At 46.3% G+C, this 27080-nt stretch overlaps 1 long non-coding RNA gene across 2 annotated transcripts; it reads left to right on the top strand.

Annotated features, from left to right (window-relative positions):
* The first annotated feature begins 1384 nt into the window (after nucleotides 1-1384).
* On the top strand, nucleotides 1385-25602 carry LOC113918212. Of its 2 annotated transcripts, XR_003518476.2 has the most exons (4): nucleotides 1385-1838; nucleotides 18868-18965; nucleotides 24492-24581; nucleotides 25317-25602. It is a non-coding gene; the product is annotated as an uncharacterized LOC113918212 (long non-coding RNA). The 2 variants fall into 2 exon arrangements; XR_003518477.2 differs by lacking the exon at nucleotides 18868-18965.
* Nucleotides 25603-27080: the final 1478 nt, after the last annotated feature.

Here is a 27080-nt window from a genome sequence, read left to right as displayed (position 1 = left end):
GGGCTCACCACCGGAAAAAAAAAATAAAAATAAACACGCTCAGAAATAGTGTAACTGATATGCAAAGAAGATCAAAACAAGGGTTTTAAAATATCTTGGCTGCTTTAGAGGAGGTGGGGGTGGTAAATGAAGCGAGGTTGCAAATGTGTGTTAGGGGAGGGGAAAGGTTATGTGGAAGGTTCACGGCAGCCTGCCGGGCCACTGGAGCCTGAAAGCCAAGGATATTCAGATGAGAATGTGGGATGTATACCTTCCCATGGGTAACTTGGAGGGAGGCATGGACTTAGGAGCTAAATTCCCGGAACCCCTCAGCCCCAAACTCCTTCCTCCCCTAATCTCGTTGCTGTTCCTTGAAAATCTGCCCCTTTTGGAGTCATGGCCATTTGTCCCAGGGCTGGGCATTGAGGCTCAGACAAGCCGGCAGTGAAGGCACACTGAAGTCCACCCAACTTGGCTGAACTTCAAGGCTTAAGTAGCAGTTTGGAACAAATGTTCCGGCGTTAAGGACTGAGGCTGAACGAACTCAGGGGAGGCAAATTCCCTAATCTTGCAAAGTATAATTCCCTTTCCTTTCAGCCTGTTGGGAAGAGCTACCGAAATGCGCTCTCTTTTAAAGGAAAGGTTTATTTTGAAACTGGTTCTGGAAATGAGAAATATTAAGTTTGGTGATGGCCATGCTGCCTGTTTATAGGTCTCCTTTTGCCAATTTAACAAGCCCTAATAATAGCTCAAGGGTCATGGGACATTTCCAGCATCAGACAGCCATCAGTCACCAGCATAGGTACAAAAGGGAGTGTTCGTTCTTCTACGGACCCAAATGGTCTCATGGATTTTCACAGAGGAAAGACACTGGGCAGGGCTGGGGAGAAGGGAGTGGCCTAGGCTTCGGAAATTAACCACCCTTGATGGTTATCTATCTAACCATGATAGAAAAATAAAGGGGCCCCGAGAAACTATCTAGATCTGATACTGACACTTACAAAGCACATTTACATCTATTACCCAGTGAGATGGACTGAGTAGGGGCAATCATATACATTTTCCAGTTGAGGAATCAGACGTTCTGATGTGAAATGGTACAAGGACTCTCTTCCCAGTGCTCTATGCTCATTGTAGGAGCCAGAGATGGGAATCAAGCTCCTTGGGTCTGCACTTGAGCTATCCCTCTCCACACCTTCTTCCTCCTCCCTTTCTCCCTCCTCCTCTTTTGACAAAGAAGGGCACATTTAATAATTTAGGGATGGAATAGAAGGGTTTTTTAAATGTTTGATCCAATATTTTTTCTATGGTGCTTCTTGTTTAGTCATGAGAAGGCAGATCCTACCCCAGACTCTTCCTGAACCTGATGTAGTAGGTAACCACCAACAGATGCATGTGATGACCCTTCTCTAGCATGCAAAGCCCAGCCAGCCTTGGGCTGAGGTGGGAGACAGATGGTAGAGTCGAGCTTCAGTTTCTATCTGATGCAAGTTTGCTCCCTAGGTCCAGAGAGCAGTGTGGTTGACACAGGCTGTGGAATTTCACAAGGTAGAGTTTACTGTGGGCCGAGGCTTTCCAGGAGAGACTTTTAGCAGGAGGAAGCCCTAGTGAAGCAGCATCTGAGAGGGTACATCAGGGTTGAAGCATGGGGAGGTCTAGAAAGGCAACAGGATAAAGGCCCAAAGGTTTAAAGTACGCAGCGCATTGCAGGAAATTCAAAAAAGATCCGCCAAGCTGAAGCTATGGAATTAATGTTGAGGGGACATTTTGGAGTCACAGCATGGAGGACTTTGAAACACCAGCTGAATCATCGTGATTTTATTCTGCGGGCATTTAGGAGGCTCGGAAGCTTTGTGAAGGTAAGGTTAGTGTGAGAAAACTGGTGTTCTAAAAAGCTCCTTTTGTTGGGTGTGCGAGACGGATAATAAGGAGAGGAGCTGGGAAAAGGAAGACCATATGGGCAGTGCATTTGGGGTCAGGGGGCTGACTGCACTGCTTTCTAACCATGTAAACTTGCTCAGATCAGTTCCAGATACGTGCATAAATATATAGGATTAGCTACTTCTCTAATCTGAACACCTGTTCTGCTTATCCTTCAGAGAGGTCCTGGACATCACTTGCAATGAGTCTAAAATGATTTGTAAACTATAAAACCACAGAACGGACATGGGAGAGAATGCCCCAGGCTGGCTGGATGCAATGGAAACGAGAGTTGGTTGGTGGCCATGGGGAGGGGTGGTTGGGGGTGCTGTTGAGTGAATGGTAAGTCTGCATTTGGGGCATCTTCCCTCTGGAGGGATATCATGTTTCCTCCCCGGCACATCCTGTGCCACCTGGCACAGACTGGGGTCTAGCAGAAGATTAAGGTGTGTTGAGCTACTACTGGTTAGGAGTCAAAGACCAGAAATCCCATAGGTCCCTAGTAACTTCCTCAAGGGAAAGAAAGAAATACAAAGCTAGCTTTCCAATCTTGAGCTTGAAGTACAAATAAACAGTTCAGTTACTGTTTTGCAGAGTTGCCGAGTAATGATGAAGGGCAAGGAAGAGTCAGTTTGCACAAGGTGGTTGCTCAATGCAAAGGTCTTGCCAGTGGAGGTGTCCGGGAAGGTGCAAGCAGAAGTCAGCTCAGCTGTTCTCAGGAGCTGCTCCTTGGAAGGCAGTCCACAGCCTCATGGAGAAGAAGGGTTAACACAAATGAGTGAAATGAAAACTGTGGAATTGAGACTAGGTTAGGAGGGGTGAAAGAGCAAGCCATCTGGGCTTCCAGCCAGCCCTGGGCTTCCAGTGGAAGTATTTCACAACCCCTCCTTTCTTCGTGGGTTATGTCCTTGGAGTGAACGGCCGGTAGGGGCATCTTGGGGGGCGGGGAGTAGGCAGTACGCTGGACTGAACAGCGGAGTTCTGCGTTCAAGCCCTGGCTCCATCACCACCCGACCGTGTGATCCTCTCTTTCGGGGCTGGGGTCAGAACAGACGGCTTGATCTCTGGGACTAGCTTCAGATCCAGGCTCATGAGAGGTGGGGGACAGGCCAGCCTGTCTCTCCAGATTGAAATTCACAGAGAACAGCAACTGTGAGTGAACTGACCTATGGCCCAGGGTGACTGAGTCTTGTGACCATGATGGCAACATGGGGAATTTCAAACAAGGTCAGCTTGGGGCAAAGGCAACTGTGTGCCTGCCAACCCAGGCTTGCGGTTCAGATGAATCGGAGAGCTGGGAGCCCTCTGAATTCACCCTCATCAAGCTGTGGAGCTCTGTGTAACGCAGAGGAGAATTTCCCTGATGAACTCCACACACAAGAGCAGTGTCTTCCTTTTGAGCCAGGGACGGCCCAAGTCATTTCCTTCCGACCCTCATTTTCCTTCTGCAAGCCTCAGAACATAGGAGCTCTTCCCCTCCACTTCTCCCATTTCCCAAGCAGAGTTTCAGTGACAAAAGCACTTGCTCTCTTGCACACACTTCCCCTGTTCTTTCTGGTGACTGACCACAGTGCCGGTCCAGGCTTTGAGAAGTAGGGTGTGGGGCACGAGGGCGCAGTTCATGAGCCGGTCCCTGTGGCTGCCCAGGCTGTGCCACGTGTCCTCACGGGCCCAGTCCCATAGTGAGCAACTCTGTCTCACTTCTAAAGAGAGAGACCCATTACTCCTGAGCAGCTCAGGAGCACCATCGACTTTCTCTGGCCCTCCCTCCAGGGCCCAGGGGAACATCCAAATGGAAGAAACTTTTACTGAGCACCTACTAAACACCAGGCTCCCTTTTTAGATAAGACAAAGGATCCAGAGGTCAGTCATAGCTCCTGCTTCCAAAAGGAGAGACAGGGTAAGTGGGAAAACCACGATAATACCACGCAGAATGGAAGCACGGTCACAAATTCAGAGACTTCCAACAAAGGAGAAGTGGCGCTCAGTTGGGAGCTCACAGAAGGCTGTGATGACTTGAGATAGAACAATCATGCCCATCATCTTTATTATTATGGCTATTATTATAACCAACTTTTACTGAGCTCTTAGTATGTTCAAGGTACCGGGCTAAACCCTTGTATAGTACCTCCACACAAAAGTGCTTCTCTCTTGGATAGCATCATTTTGTAGACAAAGAACACAAGGCTCAGAGAGGTTAAGTAACTTTCCCAAGGCCACCCAGTGAGTAGATGATCCGAGCCCACGGTTTCTACTCAAGTTTGGAGGTGAGGTATTCCTACTGTAGGATATAGAATGACAGCTTGGAGTGAAAAAGCACGGCATAATTTTGTTTGGGCAGGGCAGCTCCGGGGGTAAGACGATTGGGACTTGAGCAGCTGGACCTTGTCCTGGAGGCCCCGGGGCGACCGGGAATTTGAGCAGGACAATGGTACAATGAGAAGCGGGCTCCAACTTAGCAGGGAGTGCAGGTGGGCTGCCGGCCAGCGGTCGGGCTGAGAGGCTGGGCTGTAGGATGGGAGTTAGGGGTGTCGGGGGGAAGGAGAGGAGCAACCTGAGCCTGAACACTTGCCCACTGTCTCCCTGCTGTCACCATCAATGGCATAGCCAACAGAGAATAAGGTTTCTGAAGACAGACTTTGTTCCTCTGAGGTTCTGCAGGCATCGGGGGAGCTTTTCTGTCCCTCGGGTCCATGACAGGCACCAGTGCAGGGGCTGGCACTCTTTCCTCATCCGCAGTGAGCAGAGCATCCTCCAGACCCGGGCGCTTTGTGCGCGTCCAACTTGTACCCTTTCCCCATCACTCTCTTGTCCCCGCTTCCAACCCCCCACAGCAGCGGCACCAAATGAATCATAGCGTTCTTTTAATGTAATCAGACTCCAAAGGAGAATGCCTGGGTGGAAGCAAAGGGACAATCCTGAGTTCCCAGCCACCTTCAAGAGATCAAACAGGAGGTGGATCAGAGAGAGACAGGGCAGAGGGCAGGCAGCGAAGAGTGCCCAGAAATGGCCGGCGCAGTGATATCCGTCAGAAGCCCCCCGAGACTGCCGGCGGGCACACTCTCCGTTCCAAGCTCCCTAGCAGCTTCCTGCAATGACTTTGGCTAAGGCCAAGGCAAAAATCAAAGTCACGGAGGTCTTTGCCTCAGCAAGGTGAGTTATACCTCTGCGACCATGTTCTTCTTGGTGCTTCCAAAGAGCTGTTTTGTCATCTCAGAGAGTGGCACAGGGTGGGATTTCCAGACCCGCCCATCCCAGCAAGGGATGCCATCACCATGATAGAAAAATAAAGGGGCCCCGAGAAACTATCTAATCCAATCTGAAGGCACCCAGAGTGGGTGTATAACTGTTTGAGACTCACAGAAGGTCCTGTCTTCTTAGTTTATTTATTATAAACACATAGTGCTCGGTTATGTACCAGGCACTGTTCTAAGCATTTTGTTAGTTATTAACTTATTCAAGTCTCATCACAGTCCTATGAGGTAACTACTTTTACTCCATTTTACTGATGAGAAAACTGAGGCACAGTGATGGGAGGTGGGTTGGCCAAGGCCTCATGATAATGGCTAGAACCAGAGTTGAGCCTAGGTAGTTTGGCTACCAGGTCCAAACTCTGCACCCCAACGTTTGGTTACTTTTTGTTCTAATTTCCATGCTAAGACTCTGACAATGCCTACAAGAGAAACGGAGATCAGAGCAAATCATTTCTAAGGTTGCGCCAAGCTCTAACACTTTGTGATTCAGTGGAATTGGCAAGTGGTTATCAGTGGCCTGTTAAATATGCTTTGGTGTGACACAAATCCCCTATGACTGTTAATTTCACTGAGTTGGGGCATGGGCTTGCCACCACACTGACTGTGAATTGGGTGGATCGATTGATCCACTGCAGGGCCCCAGATCTTCACACAAGGACTAGCAGATATCATACCTGTTTGCAACCTCTACCTGGTGGGATTATGAAAACACTGCTCAATCTAAGCAAAGAAGTGAGATGGTGAAGTAACCGTGAAGATTTGGGCTGTATGGGGTACAGTGATTCAGCGAGATGTGGCCGGCAGGGAACACTTGGCCCTAAGTGTTGGCCATGGAATCAGAGGCTTCAGTTTCTTTAACAAGGAGGGTGAGGCAGGTGATTGGCTGTTGGCAATGGGGTTACTTGAGTGGAAGAAATATAATCTTTCTAGTGGCCCAAATAAGAAAGGCTCTGTATGGAAATACAAGCTCAAATTTCCTTGTTTGTTTAAACATTCAAATGGGATATAGCTAAATTCATGTTGCAGATTCCCTGGTGGGAAGGTAGGAGATGCAGTGGAAAGAACACTGGCCCGGTGTTGGGGCATCTATGTTCCAACCCTGCATCTGCTCCTAACTAGGTGAGAGACATTCGGTGAGTTGTGGCACCCCCCCTTGGCCTCAGGTCACCTGTAATGGTGACTATTGAATACCCGCCATCCTGGGAACTGTTCTCAGAGCTCGAGACATATTACCCTAATTCTCATCGCAGTTCCATGAGGGAGGTATTGTGATGACTGCCATCACCCAGAGAAGGAAAAGGAGTCTCAGACAGGTGAAGGAACTTGCCCAAGGTTGTTCACTGAGCCGTGGAGCTGGGAATTGTCCCCAGGGAGTCCAACTACCTCCCATGTTCTAAGATAAGCCTATACTACCTTCGTCCTTACACAGACAGGGTTGGGCTCTCTGGATATACTATGTACAGTTCTGTTTAGGATATTTGTGCTGAAGATGGTCCTTCCAGGAGCAGCAGATGACTTTGTTCAGCACTGGACTCTGGACTGAGCCAGTCTTTGCTCCCACATTTGTTTCAGCAAAGTCTGGATGGCCAGATCTGTGCGGGCAGGGTTCCTCAGGATATTCCTCATGATAAGCACTGTGCCTGACCCAGAGTAGGTGCTCAATTAACATTTGTTAAGTGGGTGTATAGAAGAACAACTGGACATGGGGGGACAGAGGGGCATTTGAAGAGATGGGCAATAGGAGGGAAGCAGAACAGAATCAGCTCCGTGGGGTGTGAGGTGGTCCAGACATTCTGAAAGCTGAAGGTCTTCACTGGAGTTAAGACTTTGGCTTTTATTTATTTAAAAAAATTTTTTTAAAGATTTACTTATTAATTTGAGAGAGAGAGAGAGAGAAAGCAGGGGGGAATAACAGAGGGCAAGGGAGAGAGGAACTCTAAGCAGACTCTGTGCCGAGCACAGAGCCCAACACAGGCCTCGAACTCACAACCCTGAGATTAGATCCTGAGTGGAAATCAAGAGTCAGACCCTTAACAGACTGCGCCAGCCAGGTGCCCCTTGGCTTTGAGATTAAAAGCTGCAACGTGGCATGTAATCCCCTTGTAACAAACAAATTCTCCCCTGAGGAATCCACAGATGGAGGTGTCTGCTGTAGTCTGCCCATCAGGGTCTGCCTGCTAAAGGAGGGGCCTGGAGAGAGGGGTCCAATTCTGCCTGCTCTCAGGGAGGACTTGGGGGAGCCCATCAGCTGCTCAGAGGTGGGCTTTTCTCCTCTACCTAAATTCTCCTCTAGCCAGTTGGGGTTGGAACTCTTATGTCCCCTCTTGGGTCCCCACCCAAGCTTTCCTTCCTTTGGAGGGACCATATCAAGCTCTGGTCTTCTGTGCCAACTGCTGCCCATCACAACTTACCAGTGGCCTCTGGATCCTGTCCTCTGCTATCTTGACTCGAATGAACACCCCTGATGGTGTGCTGTTGGATATTCTTGTGCCTTATGCTGGTCAAATAATCACACTTCCTAGTACCCTTGAAGACATGGTTAATGATGGGACTTTTCCGCCCTGGGATATGTTGATGGGGGAAAGATTGCTATTAACTGAAATGATCACCACCACTGGTACAATTGACAAGACACTTTCTCATCCTTTGTCCCATTGGCTGTCATGTGCAAGGGGCAAGGACAGTGGGGCGTGCCATGAGGCAGTAAGAGGACACCTCCCAGTCCCATCTCTGCCACCTACTATGCCACTTCTTAGTTCTTCTTTTCAGACGGCAGAAGTTTGACGTGGTGATTCCGGGACTTCTTTGGCTTTACCCTGCCTCTAGCGTAGGTATGAGGAGCTGGGTTTTACAGAGAGCAAATGAGGCATAGATGGTCCAGACCATTTGGACTCCACCTCGTTCTTACATGACTTCCTTGTGTGGTGTTCTTACCACGTTCTTACATCCTGACCTTGTGTGGCTTCTCAGTGTGTATGGTGCCCATCTGTCCTGGGACAGGCAGCACTCGCCCCACAGGTGAGGGTCCAAGACTCAGAGACATTAAATGTACTGCCCAGGGTCACACAAAGCAAAATGGAGGAACTGGGATTTAAACCCAGGTTCAAAGACGGCCAACCCTGCCTATGGGGTTGGTCGGGCCTCTTGGGAGCTATTAGTCGGCTCGTGTGTGTGTGTGTGTGTGTGTGTGTGTGTGTGTGTGTGTGTGTGTGCGCATGCACGCGCGCTTTCCTGAGACTCAGGGCACAAGTGGCCCCAGGGAGTGACAGCTGGGTTCTGGGATAACTCTGGGAGGACCTGGCTACTTCCTCCTCTTCAAAATCCAGCCCCTCAGACGCTGTTATGTCTACCCTTCCTCCACCTCCACTGCAACCAATTTCTTGGCTAGAGTAGCTATGTGCATGGTGTTTCCTATTGGACCCTCCAAATCTACCCTCCTCCTTCTCTTCCCCCTCTTCAGGAGGCGGACCTTGTAGAGATCAGTAGGTTCCCATGCCCTCTGGCTTCTGGTTGTACTCACTGATTAGGTGATCGGAGGGTGGGAAGAGGGAGAAGTGAGGACATATCTTCCCACCCCACCCCTCTGCTGGCTGTAGGTTAGCGGTGGCTGCATGTTGCCATGGAAGGCCACAGCTCCTATCGGCAGCCCTCTGCTGCAGCTTCCCGGCATGGCTGCCAGATCCATGGAACTGCCTCTCCCGTTGTCCTTTCAGATGGTGGACTGGTAGCAGCTCCCAGTTGTTGTTAGCCCCAGTATGCCATACCATCTCTTGGTTTTCCTTAACCCTGCCCACACCTATATAAACTATTCTTTAACTAATCTCTCTTTGGTCCACCCTCTCTTGAGCGTGTCTTCTGCTTCGTCCCAGGACCGTGACTGATACAACGTGCCTCATTCTTCCTTGCTTCCAGTCTTCCATTTTTTTAAAAGCACTTCTGACCCCAGGCTTTTCACATGAAAGTCTGCAGATTTTGCTCCTCGCAATATTTCATCGTAGAACAAAACTAAGCTAGAAGGAGAAGCAAAAGTTTGGAGTTGTGTGGGGATCCTGTAAAGGGCACTGGATTTGGACCTGGAGGCTGAAGACCCAAGTTTGCTACTTACTGGCTCTGTCATCATGCCAAGTCACTTGGCCCTTCCTTTAAATACAGTAAGAATCATTTTTTACAAAAGATTTTATTTATTTATTCATGAGAGACAGAGAGCGAGAGAGAGAGACAGAGGGAGAATCAGGCTCCCCAAGGAGCAGGGATTCCCATCTGAGACTCGATCCCAGGACCCTGGGATCATGACCTGAGCAGAAGGCAGACACTTAACCATCTGAGCCACCCGTTCGCCCAATAAGAATCATTTTTGCCTTATCTTTCCCATAAGCCTCTTGGGAAGATCAAATGAGGCCAAACCAGTGGAAATGCTCTATAAAGGCTGAAGCATTTTCTGAGCATTAGGTGTTACTGTTGTTGTTTTTATCATACGCAGCATATGGACAAAATCCTCAAAAGGCCATGTGCTTCATTTTCCAATGCACTCAGATTTCTCTGTCGCCTCTGTGCCTCCTGGATTGGAAAAGCTGGCATTTGTGGAATCCAAGACTGATGTCCAGGGAGGATTGGCCAAGCATGGTCCCACATGAGCAGAGCTAAAAATACCTTTGACTTCAGTTGGAGCATCTCAGTCCCGAGGGGGCTGGGCCTAAGGCACAGGGACTCTGTGAGGAAAATGACTTCCGTCATTCATCTGCTGGGGTCACGAGAGGGCAGAGAGAAAGTGGCTGTCACAAAGCCATCCTTTTCAAGAGCCAGTGGAAACACTGATTTGATCTCTCTGTGTGTTAAGGTGGTGGGTGGGTTGGAGAGGATTTACCTTAACCTTTTGTACTTTTCTGTTAGAATCATGTGGCTTAGAGCTCTTCCTCATGGCCACACCTCTCAGGAATGTTCCCAGACTGCCTTGTAGAGATGGTAGACACCCAGAGCCAGAGGGAGGTAAGGAGGAGGTCATCCTAGGATCTTGGTTTAGAGTTGATTGCAGAAGCTGAGTTCAAACCAGAGAAGGAGAATCTAATCCAGGAATTTGGTTTAATATTTCCAGGGATGGCATAAGGGGAGGCTCATTGTCTCTCTCTCCTAAAGATCAGTGGTTTTCCAACCAATCCTTAGAGCTCTAGACACTCGCTATTTCCAACGTGGTCCATGGATCACCAGCATCAATGTCAACTGGGTCTTATCCCAGACCCCTAAGTCAGAATCTGCGTTTCACCAGATCCACTCAGATTCTTATGTACATTAAAGTCTGAGAAGCACTATTTTAGAATCTCTCTGAAATGCCTGAGGAGGCCACCCATAGGTGCTCTCCGGCTATGTACATGGAGTCCCATGAAAGATAACATGTGAAAAAAAGGGACCCGTTGACATTTTTAAAAGAAGAAAAAAGTTAAAATCAATGCGGTCTTTCCCTCCCTTTGGTAGAAGAGGAAATTGTGCTGAGGTTAGGACCCTGTTCCCCACCTCTCCCTCTGAGGCCAGGCCTTGCCCTCCTGCCATTCTCCTGAGCTCCTCAGATGCCTAGCACAAGCCTGCTGCAGGGGAGGCTCCACGAATCAGGTGCTGGCTCAGGAGACCAGTGGGACCCCACGATGTTTCCCAAATCATGCTGTTCCCAGCTCTGGGGGTCTAGCTTTGACAGGGCTGCCTGGTGAGGCACTGAGGACAAAAAAGTAGCGTGTCATGACCTGGGAGTTTAGGGCTCAGCTTGGTTCTTTGAAAAGAGAAGACAGAAGGGTGCGGAGCTTCCTCCTCTGTAGGTAGAGTTACGTGGGGAGCTTAGTGTTTGTTGTATGAGGAACAGCCTGGCAGGAGCTGAGAAGAGATAAGTCTACTTCCAGCTGGGATCTGGGCACGGCCTCAAGGTAGCAGGTTTTCAGGATTTCCAGAGGGAATGCTTGGCGGCCTGCAGCAATATCTTTTGGGTTTCAGTTTGCTGCAATTATAAATATCTGTGATTTGCATTTCCTTTCCAACTTACCCTAGAGGATATCAATGCACTCTGCTATTACTTCCCCTTGCCCCACTCTCACACAAGTCCCTCATAGGCGACATTCATGGCTTCCATTGTACAGAAGGGGAAACTGAGGTTCCCCACAAATGGGTGCCATCTACATCTGGGTTGATCTGGAACTGGCAAACTTTCAGAAGAAGAAAGTCCCTTAGAGTCCTTTGAACACCAGACCCAGACTTTCTGGCTTGAACTCCAGCCCCTCCTCATCCTGAATTCTACCCTCAGGCAAGACCATCTGCCCCTGTTGACCTTCCCTGAACACATGGGTCCCCTAGTTATGTGGGCATGTGCCTTCCTCTACCCTCCCACCTCTATACCACCAGATGCACATCTATGTCTTTCTCTGATGACACAACTGTCCTTCTTTGATTAGAGTTCTCTGACAATGTGTCTCCCCTTACCCTCACCTTTGCCAGCCTTCAAAACCTCAAAGGCAGGGCTGTGTTTCAGCCCCTTGGTTCTAGCACAGTGGCATTGTCAGAAAATGCTCGGGCAATGATGGATGAACCGAAAGACAGCACGTATGAGCTGGAGGATAAAGCCGAGAGACAGCGTGTATTTTGCAGACATTCCTGGGTGAAAGGAGCATTGCACAGTTCTGATACGTAGTAGGAGCCATGCAAAAAAAGGATGTGGAGCAGAAGCTGCAGCTCCCTCATGAACAGTCTCCTTGTGGTTCAGAGAGGCCCTAGGCATGAACCTGGCACTAGCTCGTAATTCAAGACACTTGACTTATCTGAGTCTCCGGGTGTTTTTTTTTTTTTTACTGGAAAATGAGGATACTGAGATTATTTACCACCTAGGGTTGTTATGAGGATGAAATAAGATGAGGTACCTGTAAAATGTTTATTGGAGAATTGGCTCCTCAAAGCTCCTAATACTTGTCAGCTGCTTGCTAGTAGGGGAAATCATCCTTTCTCCTCCTATGGAGCCTACTAATGCCCAAGGAAAAGCAAGAAGGGAGACAGTTAATCCCACATTTGGAACTGAGTCTTTCTTTTCAGGACACGAATGCCCTGGACTTTAGGAAATGGTTATCTAAGATTTTAAACATAATGTTTACTAGAAATGGGGTCTGATCCAGTCCATGAGGAGTTCTTCTTTAGTTTCAATTATGGAACTATTCACCAATAATGCAGAGGCTAAGCAAGCCAGTCTTACGGCCAGTGGTTTCCATTTTGGCTTCAGTTTGGAGGATCAGGGATATGGGGTGGAAGAAGGCCTGGCCTGAGATCCTCACACCTGGGTTTGACCTCTGACTAACCTTGAGACCATAGACCATTCAATCTTTCCCTTTGCGCTTTGTTTTTTTTTTTTTTTTTTTCACCTGTCCAAGGAGGAGACTGATCTAGATGTTTCATACGGCTAGTTGTCTTAGATCTATTGTGGAAAACAGGGAACTCTGCAGCTGTGCTCTCCGGGCATCTATATTTCTCTCTTTTCTCTCTATCTCTACTTGTCCTAATGAATGGGATCTGAGTTGAATGAGAATAAGCTCCGTGAAATCTTGTTTTACATATTCAAAGTGGTTCCATACTCACCTTATTCTAGCTTCACCAATAGCTCGATGGGGGCAGATAAGGTGGATGTCATAAATCCTATTTTATAGACAACAAATCTGAGGCTCAGAGAGAGAGACAGAGACTCAAGGTCACTTTGCTCATAGAGGCAAAGCAGTGCCTTTGCATTTCCAGTTCTGATTTTCTCGGCCAGCAGCTCCCAGGCCGGGGGGTGGATATACCACTGGGTTGGTTCCCTGGGCCAAAATGAGTCCCTCTTGGTTCCACCCAATCTCCCTTCCCTACCCAGGCCCTGGCATCTTCGTCCTCACTCGGCCTCCCTGTAAGAGAGAGATGTGGAGAAGCTAAGTCCTTTAAGGGCTGCATTTTACCCCTCTGCACATCCTCCCCCATCCTGTGCTACAGTCCTTGTCTGGGTCTCGCTGTCTGACTGAACATCCACGCGAGACCACAGGAGACTCAGCACGATTATTCTCGGAGGACGCAGACGACGGAGACGTGCACAGGAGCGACATAAGCCAAGTGTGACAGCGAGACTACTGGGCTGCATGGTTGACCTGCTCTGATGGGTTGAAGACAAGTAATTGGGCAGAAAGTCATGCACCTGGAAGATAAAAAGATAAGCTTCCAGAGAGGGGCGGGGAAGGTAGCATGATGCCTGCCATGAAAATGGGTGTATGAGTTATTGAGGAGAATTAGTCGAGGAGCTCTGGAGGCATTTACACATCTCTGTTGAAACATTTCTCACTCCCATTCCTTCCCTCCATGTTCACTGCCACCACCCTCTCACTCCTCACCCAGAAGGCAGCAGACGCTTCTCAACTGGTGGCCCTATACCAGTCTCTCCTGCTCCATTCCACCCCCACATGGATCTCAACCTACCTGTTGAGCCATATTTCTCAGTGCTCCGCCTGAGCATGTAGCGCTGCAGCTGAGTGAGCTATTCGCTCTGCCTGCTTCTGTACTTTTCCATCTCCGGGCTCGGCTGGTGGGTTTTTTTTTTTTTTTTCCTCCTGCTCAACTCCCCCTACGAGTGCAAAGCCAACTTCATTCTTTCAGGACCACCTCAACGCCACCTCCCCCATGACATCTTTCCTGGTTCTGTCCTCTCCCCTCTCCCACAGGAGTGACCCCTCACACCTGAGAGTATATCACCCCTGGTGGTCTGGGCTCCTAGGTTACTGCCATCTACCTGGTATTGTAATGATCTCTGGGCGTGTCATATCTCCCCCTAGACTGAGATCACCTTGGAGTCAGGGAAAGGGATCGTTTTTAAGTTTGTATTCCTCAGGGTCTTGACTGCTTTTTAGTTATTGGGTGAGTTAATCAAGACACAAGTGAATGACTGCTTGTTGGGACAGGGAGACAGAAGGGCTCCAGCTTCTAAGCTTCAAATAGAGTCCACCATAGAACCGAAATTAAACTGATGAAGTTGTGTGGAGGGAAATGCAAATAAATACATTCAAAGAAAGGTGGATCAGAAAGAAAAGAGCCTGGCACAGGAGTGCAACCTAGGGGGCCAGGAAGATAGGAAGGAGGGAAACAACGGTGTTTGTTTTATGCCTGGTAACAGGAGAAGTCAACAGAAGCTAGAGGAAGCGTCTTAGGGTGGGACCAGATGAATCATAAGGCTTCCAATTAACCCTTAAATGGCCTCGTATGCCTTCCCCAAGAGTTATTGAATTCATCCACAATTTAGTATTTACCTTGAGTCAGTCCAGTGAAGAATATCAGCACAGGCAAGACACAATTCTAGCTCCCTGAAAGTTCGCAGTCTACTTGGTAAAAGATAGCATGATAGCAAATAATCAGGACAGAGCACCTTATCGAATGTGTACATGTGTGTATGTGTGTGTAAGAATGTGTACAAAGTGTGTCGCGGGGCTGAGAAAGAGGCGACAGGTAACTCTAAGTAAGGTAAGGAAGAAGCAAACAGAGATGGGAAAGATGCTTTGGAGAACACGTCTGCAAAGCAGCGGCTTCAAGAATGGGCCAGAATCTTGCCAGTCTCCCGAAGTTGTGTGTGAGAAGGCATCATTGTGTGAGTTCAAGTCGGGAGATTGTGCAAGGCAGGCAAACCCAACTGGGTCAGGGAACAGGAGACTGCAATGCCCAGTTAGGCAGCAAGGCTGACCCGTCTTTTCCAAGACCCACGGGTACTGACTGACGAATGTTTAAGTTTTAGAATGATTAAAAAAGCCCATAGTTGTCTGGTGTGTGTGTGTGCGTGTGTGGTGAGCAGGAAGGTTAAATAACACTCTGAAAAGGAAAACTCTACTGGCAAATGCAAAGCACTTCCTTCTTTTCCAAACCTAGTCCTACCTGTGTAGGTGGAAGGCAGGATTGAGTCCCTCAGGGAGGGATCGGGTTGGAAAGGGAGACTCATCTCAGCCACTCTTGGCCTAGGGAAAGTGAAAGGCTGAAAAGAATGTGAATAAACGAGGTCCTTTTCACTTTTTGCAGACCTTGTTTATTCATAGCCTCATCTGCATAGGTAAATCGGAGCATTCAGCAGTGCAGGAGGAGAAAGCTGCCACGGTGCACCTGCACGGCAAGGCTCCAGCAGCGGCTGTGGTGGGGAGTCCCCAAAGCCACTCTGGGCTACCAGTGCTCTTGTGTGTGGCTGGGTGGAAGAAAAGAGGGAATAATGTGATGGGAGAGACCGTCAGAAAGGAAAGGGACCTGGTGGGTCATGTTGGCTAACCCTTCTCTCTTATGTATATGTGGGGGGACCAAAGTCAAGAGAGGCAATGGGCTTGTCGATGGTCCCACAGTTAGTGACTACTGGGACGTGGGCTAGAACCCATGGCTCCTGACTTGAGGGCCAGTGCCACCTCCTGTCCCCTTGCAAGACTGGGGTGGAAGAGAGGGACCGGTGCAGTAGATGACACGGGGTGAAGAGCCCCCGGGGGCCCCACGGGACACACTGGCATTAGCTCCTGACCAGCTGTTCTTTCAGGTCAGCTTCTGTCTTTATTCTGCTCAAGGTCCAAGCCAGCCTTCTCCCAGGACCACAGGAAGTTTGGGGTGGGGGGGGGTCTGTGTCTTCCAAAAGAGAGACATTCACAGATTCCATGAAATGGGCAAGCCGGTTTTTTTTTTTTTTTTTTTTTTAAGTCTAGTGGGACCTTTTAAAATCTCTCTAATGTTGCTTTTGTGGGCAGAAAATTTACAGTCACCCGTTCTGTGTGAAGGATTTGAATGGCAAAAAGATCAGCATTAAGAAATTGATGCTTGTTCCACAAATGTTACTTTATGTTTCGGAGAGATTAACCCCAGTTTTATTTTAGGTTTTTAAGGTGATTAAGCTGAGAGACAGCTATGCTCTGCTAAGAGCACTAACCTTAACAACAGAAAGCCTGGGCTCCATCACCAACTCTGCTGTTTCCAAACCTTTTTTTTTTTTTAATCATCAAGTCAGTATATCTCTCTGAGCCTCAACTTCTTCATCTTTAAGATGGGGATATTAATATCTACTTTATTAATTTGCCTACTTAAATTCATTAAACAGATATTTTTTGAGCTGCTATTACATGCCAGGTGATATTCTTGAGAGTGAGAGAAAAATCATGCCCGAGACAGCTGAAATCCTGCTCCCTCAGAGTTTATATTATATAAACTATAATAAAGATTAAATGGGATAACAGGTGTTCATAAGCTTAGCACAGTGCCTGGCAGGTAGTTGCTGCTTAATAAATTATAAAGTTAGACCTCTCACAACATCGGGTGCTAAGGGAGCTGTTCTAGTTTTAGTGATGCCACTATCCAGCTGGGAGACCTTGGAAATCTCTGGAAACCTAAGTGCCTCCCAGCACAGCACCTTGGCTAGCATGACCTTCTTGAGCACCAGTGCTCGGGGACCCTGCTCTGTTTCACCCTTCCCCTAGGATTTTTTCATAGACAAGAAACTTCTTTGCTCACGTAATTTCCATTCATATAGGGCCAAGACCAGGGTCACTGGCCCTAAAAATGTCTATTGAATGGTCCTTGTCCCATAGATCAGGTTCAAGATCTGAAAATAAATGTCAAACTGTTCTTTCTGTGTGTTGCTTGCTTTCTACTCATTAACTTATCTCTGGCTATTAGCAATCAGCTTAGCTGAAAACGAACGAAATTATGATGAAATCTGCTCTATTCTTAGATGAACCTGCTTTCACAGGGAAGGGGGCTGGGAGAGATAGTGACCAATAATCACGGTCAATGAAATTTCCACCCAATTGTGTTGGTTCATCTGAGGGACTGGTAAAACTCTTTTCCAGTGACGGTATATTGAAGGGAGTTTCAGAAGTGGATTTGGGTGTCAGAACCACTACTGATTAATTAAGTTCAAGCCAGAGAATTGTAGACACAAGAGAGAATAAACAGTGTTTTGTCCGACCTCTTCATCCTACAGTTAAGAGAACTGTGGTCCATTATCCACAACACTCGAGACATGGAAGCACCCTTAGTGTCCATCAACAGATGAATAAAGACAATGTAGTATTTATATACAGTGGAATATTTTTCAGCCAGGAGAAAGAAAGAAATCTTGCCATTTGTGACAACATGGGTGGACCTTGAGGGCATTACGCTAAGGAAAATATGCCAGACACGGAAGGACAAGGGCTGTATGATCTCAACTGTACGTGGAATCTAAAAGTGCCAAATTCATAGAAACAGAGACGGGAGTGGTAATTACCTGGCGCTGGGGGATGGGAGAAAAAGGGAGATGTTGGTCAGAGAGTATAAACTTCTAGTTATAAGACAAGTAAGTTCTGAAGATCTACGGTACAGCATAGTGATTATAGTTAATACTGTATTATATACTTGAAATTTGCTAAGACAGTAGATCTTCAATGTCCTCACCACAAAAAGAAATGATAATTATGTGATGTGATAACAGGTATTAGCTTACGCTATGGTGGTAATCACTGAGATATATAAGTGTATCAAATCAACACCTTAAACACACAATACTATGTGTCAATTATATCTCAATAAAGCTAGGGAAAAAGGGTGCATGTGGGGCTTGAAGGGGGTGAATTTGGTGTCTGACATACTGAGTATAAATTGTCTGTTGGGCATGAAAATAAAGATAACCAAAAGGCAATTAAAAATGATCCTGAAGGAGAGAAGATTGCGTTAAAAGAGAGAGAGGCAGAGAGAGAGAGAAGGGAGAGAGACAAAATTGTGGTCCAGAAATGTGAGGTCTCTGCCTTCTAATTTCCGTCTGCTAATTAGTAGCTGATACAGTGACATGGACTTCATATAAAAAAATCACAGAACCCGACGAGAACCTAGGTCTCCTGATTGCCAGCCAATACTTGGTCCTTTAGCCTTCTTATAGCTGGACATGCCACAGTTCACTCTTCTTTCCGAATTTTGAAAATCACCCTTAACAATGGTTGGCTAAATGTGATCTCTGTTCACAACATTGACTTCAACCACTAGTTGAGGTATTTAAATCCAGCTTTGAACTCCTGGAGTGAAAAGCCAGATTTAAATACCTGAAGGGGTGTGAAAAAGGAAGACTCTTCAGATTTATTGTGTGAAATCTCAAAGGCAGAGATAGAGCCAACACGGATATAATAAACAGAAGGAAGTTTTATTTAAAGCTAAGAAAGACCTTTTTGACATGCAGAGCTGTCAATAGCTGGAATGATTTGCCCTGAGGGAGAGTGAGCTCTTGGCCATTGGTGGTGGGCAAGTGGATGCCTGTGAGGTAGTAGTTTGGGCCAGGTGACCTCTAAGACCTCACACGTCTTTAGTAAACCTGTGAGGAATGTATGATGTATTTATGGCATCTGAATAATTCCCTCTTAAGCCCATTTGTGTGTCTGTACCCCCAACCAGGTACCATCTCCTGGGTTCATAAGTTTGCTAGCCACTATGTAAAGTAGTATTTCCTTTTATTTCCTTTAAACTCTGGGGTAAGGGCAGGTTGGGAAAGTTCTGTTTTTCTGAGATTTGTGGGTTAAGTACCTAGTTCCATTCTATCAAACATTGTCATATCCCCCAGTCTTCTCTTTTTTTTTGCTTGAGAACATCTAATTTTGTTGTCCACCTTTATACCAACAAGCTCTATCATATTGGTGATTTGAATAATTATCTGTCTTTCCCCCGCTTCTCCCAACTCCACTGATTTTTTTTCTTGAAGGTCCATGAATAGAGCTGCTACATTTGTCCTGAGCCCACACACTGCTTTCATCTGGACAGGGGATGATGCCTTTCCCTCTGACTCCCGTGCTAATTCTGGTGAGACCCAACATTCCCACGAGCCCCTCAGCTGCAGCTACTAGAGTTCAGTCAGAGCTGATCTCAGTTTCTGCCCTGCCACTCATTACTGTGTGACCCTGGACAAGTCACCGATTTTCCTTTGTAAAAAGAGGAAAACAACACTTCAAAAAATTGCTAAGAGACTTGAGAAAGAGAAGACCCATGCAAGTCACCTGCACTGTAACTGGTGCAAGGTCTTTGCTCAATACCTGGTTATGGAAGTGAAATGTAATAAACCTAAGGGCGTTTCTTGAATTGCGATACATGAGAGTCCATCACTCTAGAGAGATTGGGATATATTTACTCATGAGCACGGCTTTATATTTGCCCAAACTGAAGCTTTGTTGTGACTTTTTTGGATTCTCCTGAGTTCTTTATGCCTTGAGATTTAAAGTCAGGGGACTCCAGTTTATATTCTTTCTCTATGATTTATTAGCTCTGTGATTTGGGGTCATTACCATCTCTAAGTCCATTTCCTCTACTGTAGCATTGAATTGATAGAGATATTTGACCTGGAAACACAGGCTTTGAACTCAAATCCACTCAGAATTCTAATCGTAGCTCCATCAGTTTCTAGCTCTCTGACCATGCTTAACCTTGCTTGGCTTAACCTTGCTTGGTTTCCTAATACACAGATAGAAAAATAACACCCACTTCAGAGAATCATTGCCATAGTTCAATGAGACAACCATGCACAGCATCCCTGGGGTCACACAGGATGCTCTTAACCGTTACTTGCGTTCCTCCCCAAATCACAGAGTTGTCCAAATGTTTTGTAACTTCTAAACGAGTGTGCAGATAGTAGGAGCTATTATTTTGTGTGGTATTTCTTTACCTAGAAGCAACATTGTGTAATGTAAAGAGCATTGGATTTAAAGTCCAACTGGGATTGAAGTGATGAAAGCTTTGGATAAACACTCCGCTCCCTGAGGCTTGGGTTCTTGGTCTCAAATAGGGACAATAGACCTCTCTCTGCATACCTCACAAGGGCACCTGGAGCATCTGACAAAACGCTAATGGTGAAACCAGTAAGGTCTGAAAAGGAGGTGCCATGATGACTAAAAATGTTCGGTGACATTTATAAAAGTGGAGATTTCACTACTTAGTGTCCCTTCTTCCATGTCTTTGACCAAAATGTGGATGAAGGAAAACCCAGTTCAGAGTGGTTTCTGATTTCTGCAGATCCCTTTGTTAATATTCTCTATCTAGGGAGGTTGCAACAATAGTACCATATTATTTCCTATGACCCTTGTCAAAAATGAGGTAGTGCCATAACAACCATTTCTGGAATTAAGCTGATCTCTGATGTGAAAAGTCCAGCCACAGACATCTTGAATCTATGAAAATTGAAAGCACTGAGTTTCAATAGTCCCCTACTTAGATCCTAAAGCTAATCTCTTTTTAAAAAATTTTATTTCAATTCAATTGATCAACTTATGGTGTATTATTAGTTTCAGAGGTAGAGTATAGTGATCCTTCAGTTGCATCTAACACCTTATTGCATCAAGTGCCTAGCCCTAATCTCTTAAGAGCAGGTTGGTTTGTTAAAGTCCTTCTGCTTTTCTCCCCATAATAGCTTATGTTTGCTACATTTACATGATCCTAGAATCCTGGATTCCAGACATGGCAGTCAGATTCAGCCTCTTACAATTCCCAGGCAACCCTTCACGCGGGTGGAAATCCCATTGGCAATATGACATTCCCTCTGGGGCAGTGACCATTTATGAGAGGATATGCAGTCTGAATAATAGCTCCACATTTCTACCCATGACTCACTTCAGAATTCTGGGGTAAATACTATCCAATTTCTTAAGTTAGGTTGTCCATTCCATTTAGTTTGTGGGCAGTGGGGAGGAGCCACACAGCATGGATCCCTGACTTGAAAGGCACGAGGTTTGAACTCTTGCCCCAAATATGCTACCAGTTTGTTGGATAAACCTGAGAAAGTCATTTTTCTCTATGGCTCAGAGATTTGAAGGTGTTGGATGAGATGATGTCTAATGTCCCTTCCAGGGTGATAATTTTGTGATTCCAAACACACTGTCATGCATAGTTTTTCCTGGCAAGGCCCCTGAGGGACAGGGCGGGGGTCACTGAAACATCTGATAACGCATCTCGCTTTCCTTAACACACCCAGAGGCTCTCCTTTGAATAAACTCTGGTTGAACATCCCTAAGTAAGCACACTAGGCTCTGTGGAACTCGGCCACTAGAATGGTAACTTAGACCAGACAAGAGTTCAAAGGAGGTGTGGGAAAACCATTTGTATTGATTTTCTATTGGTGAAGTAAATTGCAAAAATGACCATTAATGAAATTTAGAGTAAAAATGAAAAGGGGGAAGACCTTGCCCTGCTGGTTTCATAGTGCTGGCCTGAGGCTGCATCTTCATTAGGGCCTCACGCAGAAGAGCCTTGAACTACAGAGGCTACTGAGTTCCATCCTGATGGTAGTCTCCTGCTGCATGACCTTGGGCAGGTCTGGCTCCCTCTTTGAGCCCTTATTTCCTCCATCTGCTAGTGAGCATCTTGGACTAAGGCAGTATTTCTCAAAGTATAATGTACATATGAATCATCTAGAGATCTTGCAAAAATACAGATTCTGATTCTGTGTGTCTGGAGTGGGGCTTCCGATTCCACAGTCCAGACAAGCTCCTCGGTACCGCTGCTCTTGCTGGTCCTTCACCAATTGAAAAAGAGAGGGCTAGATCATTTTTAAGGTCCTTTTTTTTTTTTTTTGGCTGTGAACCCTCCATGATGCAAATGGTTCCCCCATACTAGGGTGGGAAGCAGAATAGGAAAAGGTCTTTAGATGGCATGCAATCTAGATTAAAATACATTTTTATTGTAGACAGGTAAGAATAGCATTTCTAAGCCTCGGCTTAAGCAAAAGGGAAGGTGGGTCCTGGTGGGGATATTGGCTCTGAAGCCTGAGGCTGTCTGAAAAGATATTAATGCCTGAAAGGAAAGGAGAGGAGCGAGGCAGAATGTTGACTCGAGGCAGGTAAAAAAGTCAGGGAACAACTGTCTGCAGAAACCACAGGTGATGGTGTTGGAAATAGTCACAGAAAAGCAACAAAGAGCTTAATGCTCATTCCTCAGAGATGCATGGCTGGCCCTGCATTGTACAGATCCTATCTCATGTCCCCTCACAGCATTCCTGAGAAGCTTCAGGGGAACATTAGGGCTCTCCCCATCATGAAGGGGAACTAGGAGGAGGGAGGGAGCGGATGAAGCCTGAGAACACTGAGAGAGAGGAGCCCCTGGGGTCAGCAGAGCCTCGGCAGTGACATCTCAGTGACCAGCCCAGGACCTGGCGCGTCTCCACATACACACACACACACACTTGGGCATACCCCGCTCAGGTTCTCCCCATGTCACCCCTTTGGAGCTACCCGTGGGCAGCGGTGTGGGGGAAGGAAAGTGCCTCAGCACAACCTCGGTTTCACTTCCTGCCTTGAACACAGAGAGTCATTATATAAATATCAACCTCAGCAGCTGCTACTCTCACCCCTCTTCTCACTATTACTCCCGAGGCCCAGCTCACAGGCAGAGTGCCTGCAGCCTGTCACTTTCCCCTGGTCCCATAGCCCTTGCACCAGGCCGGCCAGGTGGGTGCCTAGGGCAGAAATGAATCACAACCTCTCTCTGACTCTCCAGCCAGCCGTGCCCGGTGGCCCGCGCCTCGCTGAGTGGGGGAGGTTGTCCTGACCAGTGGCCCACGTTAATCAAATTAAACCTCATTTACAGACCTGACAGGCAGTCAGCCCATCTGGAGAGGCCACAGAATGCACTGTCAGCACTCGTGCTGATGGAGTTGGGGCAATGTATGTATATCTATCCCATGAAATGAACTAAAATCACCAAAACTTCAAACGTGTTTTAAGTCAGAAAGGCAGTGTAGCATGATAGAAAGAGTAGGCTGGAATGGAAGATCAAAGATGGATTCAAGTCTCCATCGTACTACGAATGAATGAAATCTTCTACTAATCTTCAGCCCAAGGAACTCCTCTTTCAACACTGGCTCTGTTTTGTTTGCTTATTTTTTTCTTCAGTATTATTTTTAAAACAACACAAAATCCCAGGCATGTACATGTAATCCCCCTGATCCTCAATTTCTTCATCTTTAAAATAATGACACAAACATTGCTTCTATTCTAGGGCTGTCATAAGGAACATATGAGAAGTGTGATGTCTCCTTCTTCGCCTACTGAACACGCTGATTGACTTACAATAGGGTGTGCCAGTGTACATGAGTGTGTGTGTGTGTGTGTGTGTGTGTGTGTGTGTGTGTGTAAAAGAGGTTAGCAAATTGAAAGCTGTTATTCCAAGCTATTTCAATTACTCATGTTTTAACAGTGTTATAGCCATGGCCATCTTAGAAACAGAAAATCTCAGACAGAGCCTGGTAAAATGGTTTCACTGGGCTCTTGAAACAGTCATTAGAAAGCAGTGTTTGGGGATCTCAACATCTATGCGTTACTCAGCAGATCAAATGTTGTCAAAATATTATGCTCATTCTTCCTCTTGATCCACTCATGGCCCAGCTAGATTTTTGTGATTTATTATGAAATGCCAAAAATAGATCACTACGCAGTTTAATCAGTATGAATCCACTAAACAAATTATATATATGCTTTGACAAAAAAAAAAGACTAAAAAAGGATGGATGTTCAGTAAAATATTAACTACTGATATAATCTCTGGATGGTGATATTTGGATGGTTTAAAGGTCTTTCTTCATGCTTTCTTTTAATCATCCAAATTGGATATAATAACATTAGAGACATGGGCCTCTGAAAGAACACAGAGTTTGGGAGTTCTTAGTTTTCCCCCTTCCCTTAAACACATATGTGAGGCGTCCAGTAGAAGGAAAGCACAGGCAACAGAGCTGAAACAGGTCACCATGGGTCCAGGCAGAATAAGGGTCTGAAGTTAATTATTTTCCTAAAAACTGTTTCTCAAGAGTGAGTGATTGATTCCTATGTTTGTCAGTCTTTCATTCATTCACCCATTCTACTATTATTCATGCACTTGGTCATCAAATAGTTACTGGACTGTTATGCAGTGTTGAGGTGGAGCATGGACTGATTGTCAGAAGATTGAGGTTCAAGTTCTGCTACAATTTTTCTGAAGCCATGAGCCCTTAGTCCCTTTGGGCCGCCTGAGGCTCCCTGATCTATAAAATGGGACTTATGATGAGCATGAAAGCTCTTTGAGAACTCCACAGTGCTGAGCAGGGAAGGAGTTTCTATGAAGTGCCAAACACTATGCCAACAGTGCAAGGTAGAAAGGTAAGTCACACGGAACCTGTGCTCTTGAGAAGTTTGTGCTAGTGTGGTCTGCTGGCTTAAGGCCAGATCCAGCAATATGGGGCATGGGAAGAATGTCTTCACTGGAAGCCAGGGAACCTGCATGCAAGTTTAGTCTGGGCTGCTGATACGATGTGTGACTCTGAGCTACTCAGTGTCCTCCTCTGACTCTTGACTTTTTATCTCTCCCATAAAGAAATTATTAAGCCCGATTATCTCTAAGGCACCTGCCAGCTGGGACATTCTATGAAACAGTGAAAGCAGGAAAAATGTGAAGCATGTTAAGGTATCCGTCACAAGCCAATATACATCACATATCGGTTTCTGTTTGTACAGCAAAGTTACGGGAACATTTTAGACAGCACTGGCATCCCACAGGGCACATCTTGGGTCTGTTGGAGCTGGTCTTCTGCTACCTCCCTGCTCACTGTCTGTCCCTGCAGCAGAGACAGAGAGCAAACTCTTCTACAAGATAACTAGGAATCCACTTTTGCATCCTGAATAAACATGATGGGCAACATGTCTATTAGCTCTTTCTCAAACCTCACTATAAGGCGAGTCTGGATGGGGGAGGTGGAAGGTGGGAGCAGTGGGGAGCCCATGTTGGTAATCTGGAGCCCAGGGTTTAGAGGCAGCTCAGCCAGTGACTGAGTAGTGACATTCATTTATTCATTTGTTCATTTGTTCATTTATTCAGGGGGCATTTATGGTGCACCTACTGTGTGTGTTAGGCACTGGGTTAGACATTTGAGATAATAAAATGTGTAGGACCTAGTTTACTAGACTATGTTTTCCCTGAGAGCCAGAGTCTTGTCTTTATTTCTCCAGTGCCCGCACATGACCCTATCTTGCGGAGCATGTAAACTAGTGGGTCTTAAAAAAATAATTTTCTTTCCTGGAACTCAGTGTTCCCATTTGTAAAATGGTTTGGGTGGGGGGAGGGATCGGACTTAATGATGTCCAAGATCCCTTCTAACTTGGGTGTTTTGTTCGGCTGTTACAATTATTTGGTGTCCTGCAGTGAAGGTTTGCATACAGGATGGAGCAAAGTTCACAGAGCAATCTGCAGCAGAGGTGAGCTGCAACCGCCAAGCCTCCGGGGAGTGTGTGAAGCCGTAAATCTCACTGATCCAGACTGGGAGCAAGATGTTGTGTCTGAACACCCTCAGGACAGAGAACCAGAATCTCCGAGTTCCTGTTACCAACCCCCATCCCCGCCCCCTGCTTTTACCTGTGTCACCCAAACTCTCTGGGGATGGCAACGCCTACCTCACATATTACTGTGATGATTAAATGTGAAAACACATATGAAAGGTCTTTGTAAACTCTGAACTGCTTTATACATGGAAAATAGAATTAATATTCATGAAGGAGGAAGAAATAAAAGGGCACCTTAAAGAATGAATAGGCACTACCTAAGTGAATAGCTGGGTGTCAGACACTAGAGTATGTACTTCATAGAAATCAATCATTTAACCCTCCTGACATGAGGTAGGGGCTATTATTTTTCCCATTCTACAGATGAAAAACCTGGGTCCTTGGGAGTTTAAGTAACTAGCTTGGGATCACCCTGCCAGTAAGTGGCAAAGCTAGGGCTCACACTAGAGGAGGCTGGCTGCAGAATTGGTACGTTTAACCAATGTGTCCTTCTGCCACCCTGCATGGAAAAATGTTTTCTAATTCAAGTTAATTCCAGCCAATAAACTTGGCCTGAGAGACAGCCTGGACACTGGGCACATGATAATGAAGACACACGAGTGTAAGCAAATAAGGAAAGACTCTAAGGAATAAGGAAATAGATGCCACAAATATGACTGGTATTGGAATAATGTAAAGAAAAATGTGGAGATGGAATAGAGGAGGAGTGTTCCAGAGGCTCTGCATTTAACAGACTAAGGAACTAGGTGGTGGATGAAGAGAAGTTCAAGGTAAGGCTAAGAAGGAGCGGTATCGGAGCCTGGTGGTGAAGGACCTTGAATGCTAGTATGAAGTAATTGGGGTTTAGCCTGGAATCGATAGGGAACTATGAAGGGCTTTGGAGCCACTAAGTAGTGCATCAAAAGTGGAATTTTAAGAGAGGTAAGCTAATAAAACAGAAGAAAGCCATTTTTCTTGGACTGGCACTATTACCATAATCTGTAGACTGGTAAAGATGAAGTTAGATCCAAGTTAATTTTTCAAGTTTGACCTCTTTGGGAGAGGGGGAATGAAATTTCGCGGGTTTAGTACCATCACTGATACTCAAAATGGTCAATAATGGAGAGCTGGTCCCAGTCAGGAGTGATGTGTTCCCATCCCATGCTTGACTATCTTCACTTCCTCGTTGGAGTGGTGGCCTTGCCTCTGATGGACCCCTCCAGTGATGGGGAATCTTTACTCCACGAAACAGGCTGCTATTCTTGGACAGCTCCTACTGCAAGATTGAATTTCTTTTCTTTTCTTTCTTTTCTTTTCTTCTCTTTTCTTTTCTTTTTGCCTTGCCTTGCCTTGTCTTTACCTTTGTCTTTCTCTTCTCCTTTCTTCTCTTCTTTTTCTTTTCTTCTCTTCTTTTCTCTTTCCCTTCCCTTCCCTTTCCTTTCTTGATTTTTTTAACTACAAGTGCTCATACTGTTTCACTTGAATCTAAGCATGTCTTTATCTGATACTACCATGTTGGTAACCCCCACAGCCTCAAACCTATCCAAGTTGTCAACAGGGAACTTTGTGGGGGTCTGAAGGGGCGGGATCCAGGAACGAGTGGGGAAACCTCACAGATCATCCCTGCTACCACGAGTGCCACTTGGTA

The sequence above is a fragment of the Zalophus californianus genome, chromosome 1 (genome assembly GCF_009762305.2).
Source record: "Zalophus californianus isolate mZalCal1 chromosome 1, mZalCal1.pri.v2, whole genome shotgun sequence".
In the NCBI taxonomy this organism is placed as follows: domain Eukaryota; kingdom Metazoa; phylum Chordata; class Mammalia; order Carnivora; family Otariidae; genus Zalophus; species Zalophus californianus.
This window is presented reverse-complemented; position numbering and strand designations above follow the sequence as displayed.